Genomic DNA, 15,994 nt, shown 5'->3' on the forward strand with positions numbered 1-15,994 from the left:
TACATTCGGGGAGAAAATATGTTATTCAGAACCTACTCCCCTTAAGAAAATTTTATCCCCGAAATTTCTGCACAATAGCATACAACACATTAATATCCATAAAATAGATGTGGATATAAATCTTGCATACGATCCTCCGTCTCCCAAGTAGCCTCTATACTGAATGGTTCATCCACAAAACTTTCACTATGCGCACAGTCTTGTTCCTAAGAACCTTATCCTTCCGGTCCAAGATCATCATTGGTTCCTTGTCATATGTTAATTCTGGATTAATTTCTAATGGCTGAGGAGGTATCACGTGTGATGGATCAAAAACATAATGATGAAGCATAGAGATGTGAAAAACATCGTGCACTCTTGAAAACTCTGGGGGTAACTTTAGCCTATAGGCAACTTCACCGACTCGCTCGGTGATCTGGTACGGTCCAATGTAGCGAATACTTAACTTACCTTTCTTACTGAACTGTACAACGCCCTTCCATGGAGATAGCTTCAGAAATACCCAATCTCCAACTTTATACACCTTGAATATTCTGGGTAGTCTCATCAACAATCTCTGGGCCCACTAACATCCTTTCACCAACTTCTTACCAACACAGAGGAGTACGACAGGATTTACCATAGAGTGCCTTGAAAGGTGACATACCGAAACTAGAATGGTAACTATTATTGTAGGCAAACTCAATCAAATCCAAACACTTATGCCAAGCATTACCAAACTGCAGTACCGAAGATCTCAACATATATTCTAGTGTTTGGATAGTTCTCTCAGATTGCCCGTCTATCTGTGGATGATACGCAGTGATACATCGTATTATAGAGCAATCTCGTACCAAAAGCTTCCTAGAAAGCCACCTAAAACTTAGAAGTGAACCTAGGATCTCGATAAGAAATAATACAACCGGAACCCGTGGTATTTAACAATCCTTGATATAAATAACTCAGTTAATCGGCTTAAAGAATAGTTATCTCGAACTGGTATAAAGTGTGCTCATTTAGTAAGCCGATCCATTATTACCTAGATGCCATCATAACCATTTCGTGTACAAGGAAGCTGTACACGAAATCCATGGTAATATTTTCCCATTTCCACTGGGGAACGGGAAGTGGCTGCATTAATCCAAAAGGCTTCTTCCTCTCAGCTTTGACTTGTTGACAAATTGCACATCGACTCACATATTCAGCAATTTCTCTTTTTATGCTAGGACAGTAGTAGAAAGGTCAAATAGTGTGATACATCTTGGTATTCCCAGGATGCATCGCATATGCTGATATATGTACTTCATCGAGTATATATTTCTTTAGTTCTGTAATATTCGGCACATACATCCGTTTTCCCTGCATAAGCATGCCATCAAATTCCCGAATTCTGAGATCTTTTTTCTTCCCTTCTGACACTGCCTAAATTAATTCCTGAGATTCCTTATCATTCATTTGAGCCTCGAGTACACGATCAATTAAAATTGGTCTGACCTGGAAACTGGCAAGTAAAGCTTATTCCCGATCTATCACTCCCAAATCAACTCCAGTAGATCTCAATTCCATGAGGAAAGGGATATAGCAAGCATATAAAACATTAAGCCATGTGATTTTCTGCTAAGCGCGTCAGCCACCAAGTTTGCACAACCAAGGTGGTACTCAATCGTGCAATCATAATCACTAAGCAGTTCTATCCACCTCCGCTGTCGAAGGTTAAGATTTTTGTGGGTGAAAAGGTCCTTGAGGCTTTTATGATCTGTGAAAATTCAGCACTTTTCTCCATACAAATAATGCCTCCAAATCTTCAGGGCGAAAATAATGGCTGCTAACTCGAGATCATGGGTAGGGTAATTCAGCTCATGAAGCTTCAACTGTCACGAGGCATATGCAGTCACCCTACCATGTTGCATTAACACACATCCTAAGCCATTTAAGGAAGCATCACTGTAAATCTCAAAATTACCACCGTCGTCTGGAAGTGCTAAAACATGTGCGTGAGTGAGACAATACTTTAGCTGCTGGAAACTCCGCTCACAATCATCGTCCCACTCGAATATGATTAATTACATGGCAAAAGATGAAGAATTGTTACAAAGAAAGAGAAAGAATTGGTACAGAGAAACAAGAGAGATTGTATTGATTGATTAGACAAAATGTATACAACTGAACTTGATGAAATAATAGCTATACAATCCCTTATATATCCATATATCTTGATGAAATAATACCCTTCTAACTATACTAATAAACTCCACTACTAAAATAGCGCCATGTGGCATTTTTGTTATTACTAAACATTTCTGTTATTACTCCCCCCCTCAAACTAAACTTGGTGTAGCCAAGTGAAGTTTGAAGTAGCTAGAGCTCTGAAATTGTTCTGGAACTGCAAGACCAAGATGGCTGCAATGCTTCAGGAACACTGTAGAAAACCCCAAACAAATGAATCCTACCAGGTGCTACTAACTGCCTCTCCCTTCGAAAATTGCCCCACAAGAAATCTCTTCTTCTCTCCACACCCTTATAAAATCCTAACTCTTCACTAGGAATTTCTGAGAGCTCAATTGATCAATCCATGAGGCTTGCTGAAATTTATGTTGCTGCTCAAAATGCTCTACACAATACAGTTTCTAATCCTAATCTGTTGAAGTCTTTGTCATCTACAGAGGAGTTGGAGCAAAAAATATCTTAAACTAACTAAAAAAAAAACTTTATAGAGATTGGCACCAAATCAACTAAGGAGAATGACACTCCAAGAAACCAAATCAACTAAGGAGAATGACAGTCCAACAAACCAAATCAACCAATGAGATTGACATTCCTGATAACTTCCTAAATCTTCCCAAATACTAACACCAAAATTAACCAAGGAGATTGACACTCCTGAGACCCAGAAACAACACACCTAAAAACAACTCATTCTTCAATCACCAAACCCCCCCAGATCATAGATACAGAATCGCAGAAATTCGCAGCTCCATAAATTTCCAGACGAACATCAGAAAGAATCACCAACATTCCCACTTTATCTTTATAAATTTCTTTAACTTCCAACATTTCTTGCAATTAGCCTTAATCATATACTCAAAACCCTGAAACACACTAACACTACATAAAATTCATTGACCCAAAAATATAGACACCTTATGTGCAACAACCTGATTCCAACAGCGAGAAAATATTACATCACCAATCAAAGAACAGCAACCACCAATCGAAGAACTTCAAGAACCATACCCAAATCCAGTGCAAATTCAGTGAAACATTATGAAAGGAAGAAACAGAGAACCATACCAAAATCTGCAATCTTGCCAATGAAAGTGGTCATCAGCATACAATTGCATATAGGATTGGAATCGGTGAAGCTGCCATAACATGATGCTTCGAGATCCAGTAGTGGTTGATTCGAAGAGACCCTCCATAGCAGCTTAAACCAACCCTTTTTCGCAATTGGGATTTCTAGGGTTTCCTTTGAGGAGAAATCCGAGCCGTTCGAGGGAGGATCTGAGAACCCAATCGAATGGCATCGCAAGGGCAGGGAGCGATGGACGCTGCCATGCTCGACGACATAATCAAGCGGCTCACGGAGGTCCAACTGGCCAAGTCAGGGAAACAGGTTTAGCTCTTGGAGTCAGAGATCAAGCAACTCTGTGTCGCTTCCAGGGAAATCTTTCTCCAGCAGCCCAATTTGCTCAAGCTCAAAGCCCCAGTCAAAATTTGCGGTGAAACCCAGATGAAAATTTGAGGTTCTTGATTCCTGTTCTCCATGGAAATGCTTGGATCTTTTCACAGCCAAAAAATCCCAAAACTAAACACAAAACCTTCGAAAGAAAAATCTAGAGACCAAAAAATAAGAACTATGAATACGGAAGCATAAACGATCAAATACGTGGAAACGAAAGAAAGTAATGAAGAAAGATAAAAGAGAAATCGACCACCAAGATCCATGGCGTGAGCTTGGTGGCTCTGATATCATATTAACTACATTGCAAAAGATGAAGAATTGGTACAGAGAAAGAGAAAAAATTGGTACAGAGAAACAAGAGAGATTGTATTGATTGATTAGATAAAATGTATACAACTGAACTTGATGAAATAATAGTTATACAATCCCTTATATATCCATATATCCTAATTACAATAATACCATTCTAACTATACTAATAAACTCCACTGCTGAAATAGTGCCATGTGGCATTTCTGTTTACTAAACATTTCTGTTGTTAAATCTAACATCTTTTCTAGTTAACCTCATCAGTGGTAAGGCTATGGTGGAAAAAGCTTTAACAAACCGTCGATAATAACCTATTAAACCAAGAAAACTCCGTACCTCTGTGACGATTTGTGGCTGCTCCCAATTTTTAACTGCAGCTACGTTCTGTGGGTCCACCTAAATACCCTGAGCTGATATTACGGCCCTAAAAATGCCACTTGATCTAACCAAAATTGGTATTTACTGAACTTAGCATATAATTAGTGTTCCCTCAATTTCTTCAAAACCAGAGTAAGATGTTGAGTATGCTCTGCCTTAGACTTAGAATACACCAAAATATTGTCAACAAAGACAATAATGAACCTGTCAAGTTACGGCTTGAATACGCAATTCATCAGGTCCATAAAAGTTGCAAGTGCATTCGTTAACCTGAATGGCATCACGATGAATTCGTAATGACCGTATCGAGTCCTAAAAGTCGTCTCAAGTATATGTTCACTTCTGGTCTTTAATTGATAATACCCAGATCTTAAATCAATCTTGAGGAACATGCAAGCACCTCGAAGCTGGTCAAATAAATCATCTAATGGCGGTAACGGATAACGGTTTTTAATCGTTACCCGATTCAGCTATCGATAGTCAATACACATCCTGAAAGTCCCGTCTTTCTTCCATACAAACAAAACTAGAGCTCCCCAAGGTGAAGTACTAGGCTAAATGAAACCCTTATCAACCAATTCCTATAATTAAGTTTTCAATTCCCTTAACTCTGGAGAAGCCATTCGATGAGGAGTTAAGGAGATAAGATTTGTAACTGGAAGTAAATCAATAGTAAACTCTACTTCTCTATCTGGTGGTAATCCAGGTAAATCGTCAGGAAAACATCAGGGAAATGCCTAACTACTCGAACACCCTCCACACGGATAGGAGTATCATCATTTAATACCACGTGAGCCAAATAACCCTGGCAACCTTTCCTCAATAACCGTTTGGCCCTCACTGCAGATGTAACCACATGCAGGTCCGAGTGATGAAAAATGATTGTCTTTTCATAACAATCCATCTTAGCACGATTGAAGTGTAACTAATCCATGCCTAAAATAACATCGAGGTCAACAATATCTAATGGAACCAGATTAGCTGGCATAACGATGTTTTCCACCAGAACAGGACATCCTTGATATACCCAGCTAACATAGCATGTCTCACCTCTAGGCATCGAAAACTCTAACTCATAACCGAGAGGTGTGAGGTAGGGTTGCGTCGTCTGAACAAACGTATGAGAAATAACAAAATGTGTGGCTCCAGAATCAATCAATACTCTAGCAAAATGGCCAAGAATATTTAATGTACCCATAATCAGATCAGGATTGTTCTGAGCATCTTACAAGGTGATATGGTGAACATGGCCCTATGGCTATTGCCGTCCTCCACAACCCCTGTTACCTTGATTCCCATGTCTTTGTGTATTGCATCTCTGACCAGGCTGATTAGGCTACCTCAATGATCCTGTACTGTTAGAAGCAACCTTAACATTCTGGGATTGTCCTCCGGGATACCACTGTGATCCACCGGCTGAATATGTCGGATATGGCGCATAACCTCTTGGATACTGAGCGTAACCACTCTGCTAATACGGATCATATGGGTACTAATACTATCCTCCAGAATATAGAGCTATATCACCCTGATAATGATATGCTCCACCATAACCCGTCTGAGTATAACCACTAGGTCTTGGAATTTGCTGAATAGAAATTGATGGTGGCAAGGCAGACGACTAGGGTTTTTGCTGGCTTTGTGGGCACTGGATAGCCCGATGTCCCATTTGACCACAAACAAAACATCCACCTCTGTTGCCTTGTGTACAATCCCCAAAATGTTGACTATTACATCTACGACAAAACAGATCACTAAAACCACCAAAATCTCTCTGTCTTTGAAAGCGAAACCGCTTGAACGTCCAGCCTTACGCGACGCAGTGGAACTTGAGCTCCCACTAGAAGAACCAGAACTAGTACCACTTCTCTTAAAACTCAGTGTCTTGCGAGGACCTTGCGATAACTGACCTTTATCTTTATTACTATTTTCTTCTGATAATTAGCTTTTTCTTTTTCTTCCTCACTATCATCTGGAGGATTTTTAGAATCGTCAACCCAATGTAGGACTTCATAAAACTCCTGATATGTCGAACATGGAGTAGTAGTCGCCATGGAACACCACTTTTTTTTAGTACCCCATTTAAATTGTTGAAGCATTTCGGCAGGATTTTCAACAATCTCCGAACAATACTGGGACAAATCAGTAAAATTTCTATAATACCCATTAGCTGACCTTTTCCCCTGCTTTAATTGCAAGAATTCTTGCCTCCTACGATCCAAATACTCTAGGGGTACAAATCTCTTCTGGAATAATCGCTTAAAAACCTCCCAATATGCAGCTTCTTTCGTTGACAACTGAAAAGATTATTGCCTCCACCAGGATGCAGCCTCCTTACCCAAAAATCAAGTGGTCATCTTGACCCATCTATCCTCAGGGAAATTCCCATGTCGCTGCATCACTCGATAGGTTTTCTCGACACGGTTAAGCCATTGCTCGGCTCCCTCGGGCCCTTCATTACCCACGAAATTATTCAACTTTAAGTTATATAAGTCTCCAAGGAAGTTCTCTAGGGAGGACAAGGTGAATACTGAATGGCATTAGCAATGGCTTCACCAAGTTGGGCAATATCGGGAAAATTAGACTCAGAAGAGGTACGTGGCTCTTTACGAGGGGGCATGGCTTTGACATAAGATGTCAAAATGTTTAGAATACTCACAAAATATGCAGAGCTGCTAAACCTAGGCTCTGATACTAAACTGACACACCCCAACCTAAATCGAGGCATGCTGGTCGTCACATGAGGGTGACGTAGCAATGTGCGCAGTGCAATAGTGATAGTGATACGAATATGTGGGTAAATAAAAATCAAACTAGCTACTTTACACTAGGTAAGTCTATAAGTACGAGTGAAGGTGTTTAAAATAGTAATGCAAGTGCTCAGAGCGTAGGTAACCCAAGTGCAGTCAAGCAGGCTAAGTATTAATTATACAAGACATGAAAGAAATCCTTACATTATTTGAAGTCTATCAAAACCATTGTAGAATGCTCGTAAGCCACCAACACGAACTTCTACCTAGAACCTGAAGGGGCGCAAAACAGAAAGTGTGAGTGAGCAAAAACAAAGCTTTTCAAAACCATTTGTTTTTCCAAAAGTAATAACCCATCACCGTAAAACCCGTATAATTTCCCAGAAAATAGTAATACATATGTATTTATAGAAATCAGGCTCGAGAGTAACGAAAACCAAGTATATGCCATGTCATTATCTCAGCAGTAAATATGTAAGCCAGGTGATATAAATCAATGTAAAAGTGATATGCCAGCTGGAGTCACCTAATGTGACTTGCACGACACTAAACCTGCACACGAGTTGGGACTACCTAATATGGTTTGTACGATAGGCTGGGTGTAAATATGTATGCTCAAGTGCTACGATCAAGTGAAGGTTGTGTGACAAATCGCAGGTCACCTATGAGTTAGAACCATCTAATGTGGTATGTATCATAGGTTGGCACCTACCTTGGATCCAAGGTGAGCATTCGGTGCTGGAGGTGAACGATCACGTGAAGGCTATGCCCTGGCCACGAGCGAAGCACTAACACCAGGGTGCAGGAGAATGAGCTTTATGTGCATCAACTCATTACCAACTACCATGCAACTATACCATCAATATGTAATCACTTGAACTTACCTAGGCCTCTGCAGCATCATGTAATATTATGCAAAGTTATACTAATGCATATGCCAAAATGTAAAGCAAACATGACATGGCATTTTAAATGAAATTCCATTTAAAAATAATTTATATATATATATAAACCAAAAGCCCACTCACTGGTATGTAGCAGGGTCGTAACCCCTGAGTCTCGCTGGCCGCGCTCGCCATTCGGAAACATCTCATCTATTTGTGAAACAACTATTTTAACGTTAATTTTAAGCACAAAACCAAAACCGTGTAATAACTTCTCATACGTTGTTGAATCGGGATGTTTGAATATACCATCGTGGCCTACTAAACACTACGAGCATCCCATATTTTTAGAATAATTTTTCGACGTTCCACATGCCCTCACGCATTGGCCACACGCAGGCATGCGCCTGACACACTGACGAAATCCCTAATGGCGTTAGGGAATATTCTGTCTAAAAACTAACGGTGTTACCTGACGCCGTTGACGTAATATTCTCCTTATTCTTCGGTGGCTTCGTCGGAATCCACCCCCGGCCGCCGTCAATGTCGCCGGTTTCTGGAAATTCTTATAACCTTAGTTTCTAGTTCATTTCAACGCCAAAATTCACAAATTTTTATATAGAATTAAAGCTCTCAACTAGGAGAACATAACCATACCTCTTTGAGGTCCTAAAATTGATGGAAAATGGTTGGAAAATCCTTCGATATTCCGGCTAAGTCTGCAACTTGATAAACCTGAATGTCTCGACGTCCAAAACACTCCAAAATTGTTCCACAATGCTAAGGAAGTTGTATAGGGACTACCACAAGTCTTAAATCCTTAGGTAAATGCCACGACCACGTCAAAGTAGTTTAGCTCCTCGCCGGAGTTTATGGAGTCTCGGGTTTTCAAAGTCAAATCACCAAACAAAAGGTATCACCAGAGTCTAGAGTTCGAAAGGAGTAGGAATCTGGAAACATCGAGCTCGATTCGTAGAATTTTGGTTAGTTTGAAGGTAAGTGTTCTCGGTTGTACGGATGAAATGAATTTTCGAGAAAGACAGAGAAGATAAGGGAGAGTTGCACGTGTGTGTATATGTGTGTGTGGCTTACGGGATTAGCCACTTAAAAAATCAAGCCCTGATTGGGGGATAATGTCTAAGGTCCATGCAATTGGATCCAACTAAAAATAAACCAACCCAACTCACCTAATCACTCGTAACATTTTCGTCACGAACCCGATTCGGCCCTAACATTTAATTACGCCAGTGAGAAAAATAATTTAAACTATATACGTACATCCACGTCACTAAGCCAACGTGGGCATAATCGTTATTTTACATACATTCGGGGAGAAAATATATTTTTATTCGGGACGGGTCGTCACATTCCTAGTTGGAATAAAGGACCTGGTTTTTAGGGTTTGTACGATGGCTTAGCACATATATTGCTTTGCCGTTCTTAGTTTGAGGACTACACTTTCTTTTATGCAACCTTGGAGACAGAGAGTAATTGCTAGGGTTCTTGGAGATTTTCTACTCTAAGGTGTTTTCATTCCTTTTATTCTTAATAATAGTTTCTATGATTTCAATTATGAATATGCGTAACTAATTCGTTTTGCTAGGGTGAAGCCTTGAGCCTTAGCATGAATATGTGATTTTTATTTAATTGCTTATGATTGATTGCATGCATACTTTGAATTATTGATCACCGTGATTAAAACTATCTAATTGTCTTAATGCCTGATCATCATTAGGATCTTTAGAAAAGTAATTTGATGAAATTTTGGTCGGAAGGTTTCCTGAAATTGATACTGGTTTCTTGTGATTAATAATTGTAATTTCACTTAAGATGAACACCACTTCTTAAGGGTTGCATGGTTTTTCAAAGGGTTTTCATAAAGCATAATGGGTCTTTCATATTCAGATTTGATCCGAATGGGTTGCTTGTTAGATATACGTTCTATGTTGGAGGTTCCAAGTAGAATATAAATTAGGAAAACCTAACCTTCAAAGTGGCATGTGTAGATCATAAGTAATTGGTAAAAATACATAGGATTGCTAGGTGATGGTGAAACCCTAGTGCTTTTATAAATTGGTATTTAAAACTCTTTTCTTTTGTCATATTAATTTTTAATTAAAATTCGTTTTTAATATTATCCAATTTCAAAATCTCTTTTCTCAATTTTTAATTCTAAGTATTTAATTAGGAATTGTTTCTACATGAATTATTAAAATAGTCCTTGAAGAGAACGACCTTACATGAACATCTATACTACAATATCCTTGTATTTTTGCAAGTATTTCATGTGTTTTTATCCCTACTTTTGTATGTGGTAAAAATTCTATCAAGAAATTGGTGCCGCAGCCCGGGATTATTTTAGATAATTTTTGTTTAGACTTTTCCTAATTTCTTATTTTTCGTTAAAAAATAATAAAAAAATATTATTTTCATTCAATTTATTTTACTATTTTTGTTTTGACAGTAGAATCTGGACAATACATGGTCCATACCACATTAGGAATTGCCCAGATTGCATAGTTTGGTCCAGAATCGGAATGAACACTGCACATGCAGCAACAATTAATTCATTCAGCGTGGGACTGTTCACTACAAGGCACGTTTTTTGCAGGAATTGTTTGCTGGTTTTGCGGATAGAAAAATTACATTGGCGTTGCAATTGCCTGTAGAAGACAGGCCAATCAGAAAGCCATTAGCAGCCTGTGCCAATGATATTCCTAATTGTATTGTCTATCTTGACTAGGAAGATGGTGATGCCTTTGAGATCAAGCACCACATGCTTGAAATTTTACCAATGTTTTGTGGGTTGCCTAACAAGAATGCGAACATACATATTGCAAAATTTATTATGGGCAACAAAAATATTTTGATCAGGGGATTTTCAGTTGAGGCTATTAAGTTATGTCTTTTTCCTTTTACTTTGAAGGATAAGGAAAAAGTTGGTTATTCATTCTATCGGTTAATAGCATTACTACTTAGCAACAATTACATACAAAATTTCTGAACAAATATTATCCAGCATCCAAGACATTGAATTACAAGCAGGAGATTATGACATTCACACAAAAGCTGAACGAAGAGTTTCATGAAGCATGGGAGAGATATACAGAGATGTACATAAAGTGTCCATATGCAAATATTGATTTAGATACACAAATGAATATTTTCTTTGATGGGCTTAATCCTGCATCTAAAATCCATGTTAATACCTTAGCTGGAGGATCGTTATCCAATAAATCTGTAAGAGAGGCATTTGAACTGTTTGATATGATGGCAACAGAATCTTAACAGTGGGCAACAGAACATTCACAAAAAATGGGCATTTTTGAGTTATCAGTGGGTTCTCCTAAAATGTCTACACAAATGGAAAAAATGGAAAAGAAAATTGATGCAAAGTTTGATATTATTTTATAACAGATAGCAAATTTTACACAACAACAACCAGCTGCAGCAACAGTTTGCACCATCTGCAACATAGCCATGCATGACATAATGGGTTGCCCGCATAAGGAATCTTACCCGGAACTTGTTGAGCAACATGTTAATATGATGAACAGCTATCAAAGGCCAAGGAATGATGCATATGCAAATCAATACAATCCAGGATGGAGAGATCACCTTAATTTCAAATGGGATGACAATCGAGATAATACAAGACCATTCCAACAAGCACAAGAACCTTTTGTGCTACCTAAACCATCATTGGAGGATCAATTGGTTAAACTGGCAGTAACAACACAAACATTCATGGATGGCAGCAATCAAAGGTTTCAGAATATTGAAGCATCAATTAAAAATTTAGATAGCTGGCTACCCAGATTTCAGACAGAGAAAAGGGAAGGTTTCCTAGTCAAACGGTGCCTAATCCAAGAGGTACAGAGGATTGTTGTGCAATACGAACTTTATGGTGTAGTAAAAGTTTTGACAATCGTGAAAATTTCACTGAAGAGAATCTGCCAACAGTGCAAAATTATGTAGAAACAGCAACAGAACTTGCCCATTCTGCAGCAAAACAAAATCTGGCCAGTGCAAGAGTTATCCCAAAAGAGGTTTTTGAGCGTGTTTATGACCCACCATTACCATATCCTGAACGTTTAATACCAAAGGCTAAGGATCAGCAGTTAAAAGACTTCATACAGACATTGGCTAAAGTTCAAATTAATTTACCATTGTTGGAAGCCATTAAATAGATTCCTTCCTATGCCAAATTTTTGAAAGATGTTTGCACCAAGAAGAAAAAGCTCATGGAAACAGAGAAAATTCCTTTCACAGAACAATGCAATGCAGTTCTACTGCACAAATTGCCTCCAAAGAAGAAAGATCTAGGGAGTTTTACTATCTCTTGCATTATTGGCAATTCTGATTTTAAAAGTGCTTTAATTGATTTAGGTGCTAGTATGAATTTAATGCCTTATTCTGTTTTTAAACATTTAGGAGAAGGCAAGCTGAAACCAACCTTCAACATTATTCAATTGGCTGACCGTCCAATTACCTATCCTAGAGGGGTCGTTGAAGATGTTATTGTTAAGGTTGACAATTTCTATTTACCAGCATATTTTATGGTGTTGGACATGGATGAAGATTTGACAACACCCATCATTTTGGGCCACCCTTTCATGGCAACATCCCAGACTCTTATTGATGTTGAAGCATGAATGTTAACACTAAGGGTTGAAGATTAAACAGTTGTTTTCAGTTTGTTTGAAGTCACCACACAAGTCACTTCATCCCAAACACAACAAAAAGTGTATAACTATTGAATTAGACATCTCCAAGAGTGTAGACGTTGTGTTTCTCTAAAGTTGAAGTGTTACGTAGGATTATTAAGTCCAACATAGTGGATAAACTCACTCATCAAATTTAGGATGTTTGCTTCACTCCTTGTATTTGGAATTCGCTATCGATAATAATGTGTTTTGTCCATCTCTCACCTTCATCAGCAAAATAAAACTCTGGACCAACTTATCCCACATTAAATAAAAAATAATCAAATATATAAAAACCTGGGACCAACTTATCTCACATTACTTAAGTGTTAATCAACGTGTTTATTTCTTATAGGTGACACATCACATAGTTTACAAATTTGGTTAAAAAGTTGTTCTACCTAGCATTATTCAATGTAAAATTGCAAAGTAACAAATTTTTGTGTTCAAATTGCCACGTAGGTCTATAAATTTGTATTTCAAGAGTTACATTTGTGGGGGCTGTTAAAAATACTCTAATTGACTAAATTTGAATGTTATTAACTAGACACATCCAATGACATGCTTATTTTAGTAGAATGAATATAACGAAAAAAGAATTATGTGTTGTAGCCTATTTTATCTGACAAGGTTAAAGGGTGCCAGCAGTAGAGGGAGAGAGATTGAGAGAAATGTGTTTGTAGAATTGTAGGGGAATATGTGTTGGTATCCTTCCTACATGGTACCTTTATTTATAGTAGTAAAATGAGAGAAGATATTCCTTCTTCCCCAAGTAATACAAGTTGTAATAGGAAAGGATAGCTAAAATCAAATCTAATCTAGGATTTACACAATCACACTTAAACTAGGAATGTTTACAATACTCACCCTTGAGTGTGTAAATACTCAAGGTAAATTCAGTATCATGCAGAAGTTGAGGAAGGCGACTCGTCAGCACTAATTCTAAGGAACAACACTTATTCTCAATAAGGTAGGAACTTGCATAAGTAAATGAGTCTCACTAAAAAACCCTAAGGCTATGGCAAAAACCTGAGGAAGGACAAAATCCATAGTCTAAGAAAAAATGCGTGAGAAATGCAAAGTCAAAAGAAACATCTACGAGACGTCATTAAGGATATGACTAGCCCAGGGTGGGTGCCTCATTAAAACCTAGTTAGGTAGCAAAAACCCAATGGGAAAAATGCTCCTAATCGTAGGGAAAAAGAGTACATTAAGATCAAGCAAGTATCTTTAGGATATTCCCCTTGAGTTTAACATAGTTCCAAAGAGAAATAACAAAGTTACAACTCATAAACTTTACGCATACCAATTCCATAAACAAGCTTTTGAAACGTCGTCTTTGGAAGTGATTTTGTGAAGAGGTCGGCCAGATTGTCTTGTGAACGGATTTACGTGACTTCAATCTTCTAATGCTCTTGTTGTTGATGTGAAAAGAAGAACTTCGGCGTAATATGCTTGGTGTTGTCTCATTTGATGTAACCATTCTTGAGCTGTTCGATGCATGCTGTGTTGTCTTCAAAGATCGTCATCAGGACATCAACGGCGAGATAAAGATCGCAAAAGCTTTGAATATGGCCTACTACTGCTTTCAACCAAAAGTATTCCTGAGTTGTTTCATGTAAGGCAAGAATTTCAGCATGGTTAGACGAAGTGGCAACTAAGGTCTGTTTAGTTGACCTTCAAGAGATTGCGGTGCCTCCAATGGTAAAGACATAACCCGTTTGGGAATGCGCCTTGTGTGGATCAGATAAGTATCTTGCGTCGACATAACCAACATGACAAGAATCGACTCGATAGCAAAGGGTGCTGCATCACTGAAGGATCCTTAGGGATAAAACAAGCCCAAATCCATAGTACCTTTTAGATAACGAAATATGTCTTTCATGCCAATCCAATGTCTGCGTGTTGGTGCATTACTGTATCATGCCAAAAGATTAACAGCGAAGAAGATGTCGAGTCTAATGCATTGAGTTAAGTACAATAAAGTGCCTATCACACTTAGATAAGGAATTTCAGGCTCCAAAATCTTTTCATCATCCTTCTTTGGATGGAAGGGATCTCATTTTGCATCTAGCAAACTAATGACCATAGGAGTACTTGAAGGCTTCGCTTTATCCTTATTAAAGCAGCGCAACACCTTCTAGGTGTAGTTCGATTGATGTACTAGGATTCCATCTGAACAATACTCTATCTCGAGATCGAGACAATATCGAGTCTCACCTAGATCTTTCATCTTAAATTCCAAACTTCAGGTGCGCGGCAGTTCTCGCGAGCTCTTCAAGAGTTTCAATAAAGTTCATGTCATCGACATATGCTGCAACAATCACAAATCTAGATTGTGCTTCTTAATGAACATAAAAGGGCATAGTTCGTTGTTCACATATCCTTGACTAGTCAAATACTCACTCAGACGGTTATACCACATTCTTCTAGATTGCTTCAAACCGTAGAGTGAACGCCTCAATCGAATTAAGAACATGTTCTATTGTTTGGAAATATTTAAACCAGTCAATGTAAGTCCTTCGAGAACTTTCATATAGATTTTCGTATCAAGATCCCCATATAGATACGCGGTTACTACGTCCATCAGCTGCATATCCAGTTTTTTGGAAATTACACAATTGATAAGGTAGCGAAAAGTAATCACATCCATAACGGGTGAATAAGTTTCATCATAGTCAATCTTAGGGCGTTGTGAGAAGCCTTGCGCAACAAGACGAGCTTTGTAATGAACAATTTCATTCTTCTCATTACGCTTCCAAACGAAAACCCACTTGTAGCCAACGGACTTCACATATGGAGGAGTAGGAGCTACATGTCCAAACACCTTACGTTTCACAAGTAAATCGAGTTCTACTTAGATTGCTTATTTTCAGTTTAACCAATCAGTTATACGTTGACATTCATCAACGGAACTCGATTCAATGTCATCGCTCAACATGATCTTAGTAGCTACTGCATATGCTAATGCATCATTGACAATCATCTCATTTCTACACCACACATTATCTAAGCTAGCATAATAGACCAAAATCTCATGATTCTCATAATGATGATTCGTCTTTTCAAAGATGTTTCCGTAATCTAGAATTTCCTTATGAGTTAGATAAAATGAGTGAGAGATAGTCAGATTCATGGTAGGTTCTTCAAGACCTTGTGTCGTGGGTTTCCTCTTTCGAGGGTGTTAATCATTTGAACCAAGGGGTGTGCCACGCTTTTGTGTAGGGGCAAATGATTGGCTAACCGCTAATGTAAGTGGATCACCGATATTGGCGTCCCTAGCCTCCAGGAGGGAAGTCCGCTATG

The sequence above is a fragment of the Pyrus communis genome, chromosome 7, assembly GCF_041283825.1.
Source record: "Pyrus communis isolate YQ-2024b chromosome 7, ASM4128382v1, whole genome shotgun sequence".
Taxonomy (NCBI): Eukaryota; Viridiplantae; Streptophyta; class Magnoliopsida; order Rosales; family Rosaceae; genus Pyrus; species Pyrus communis.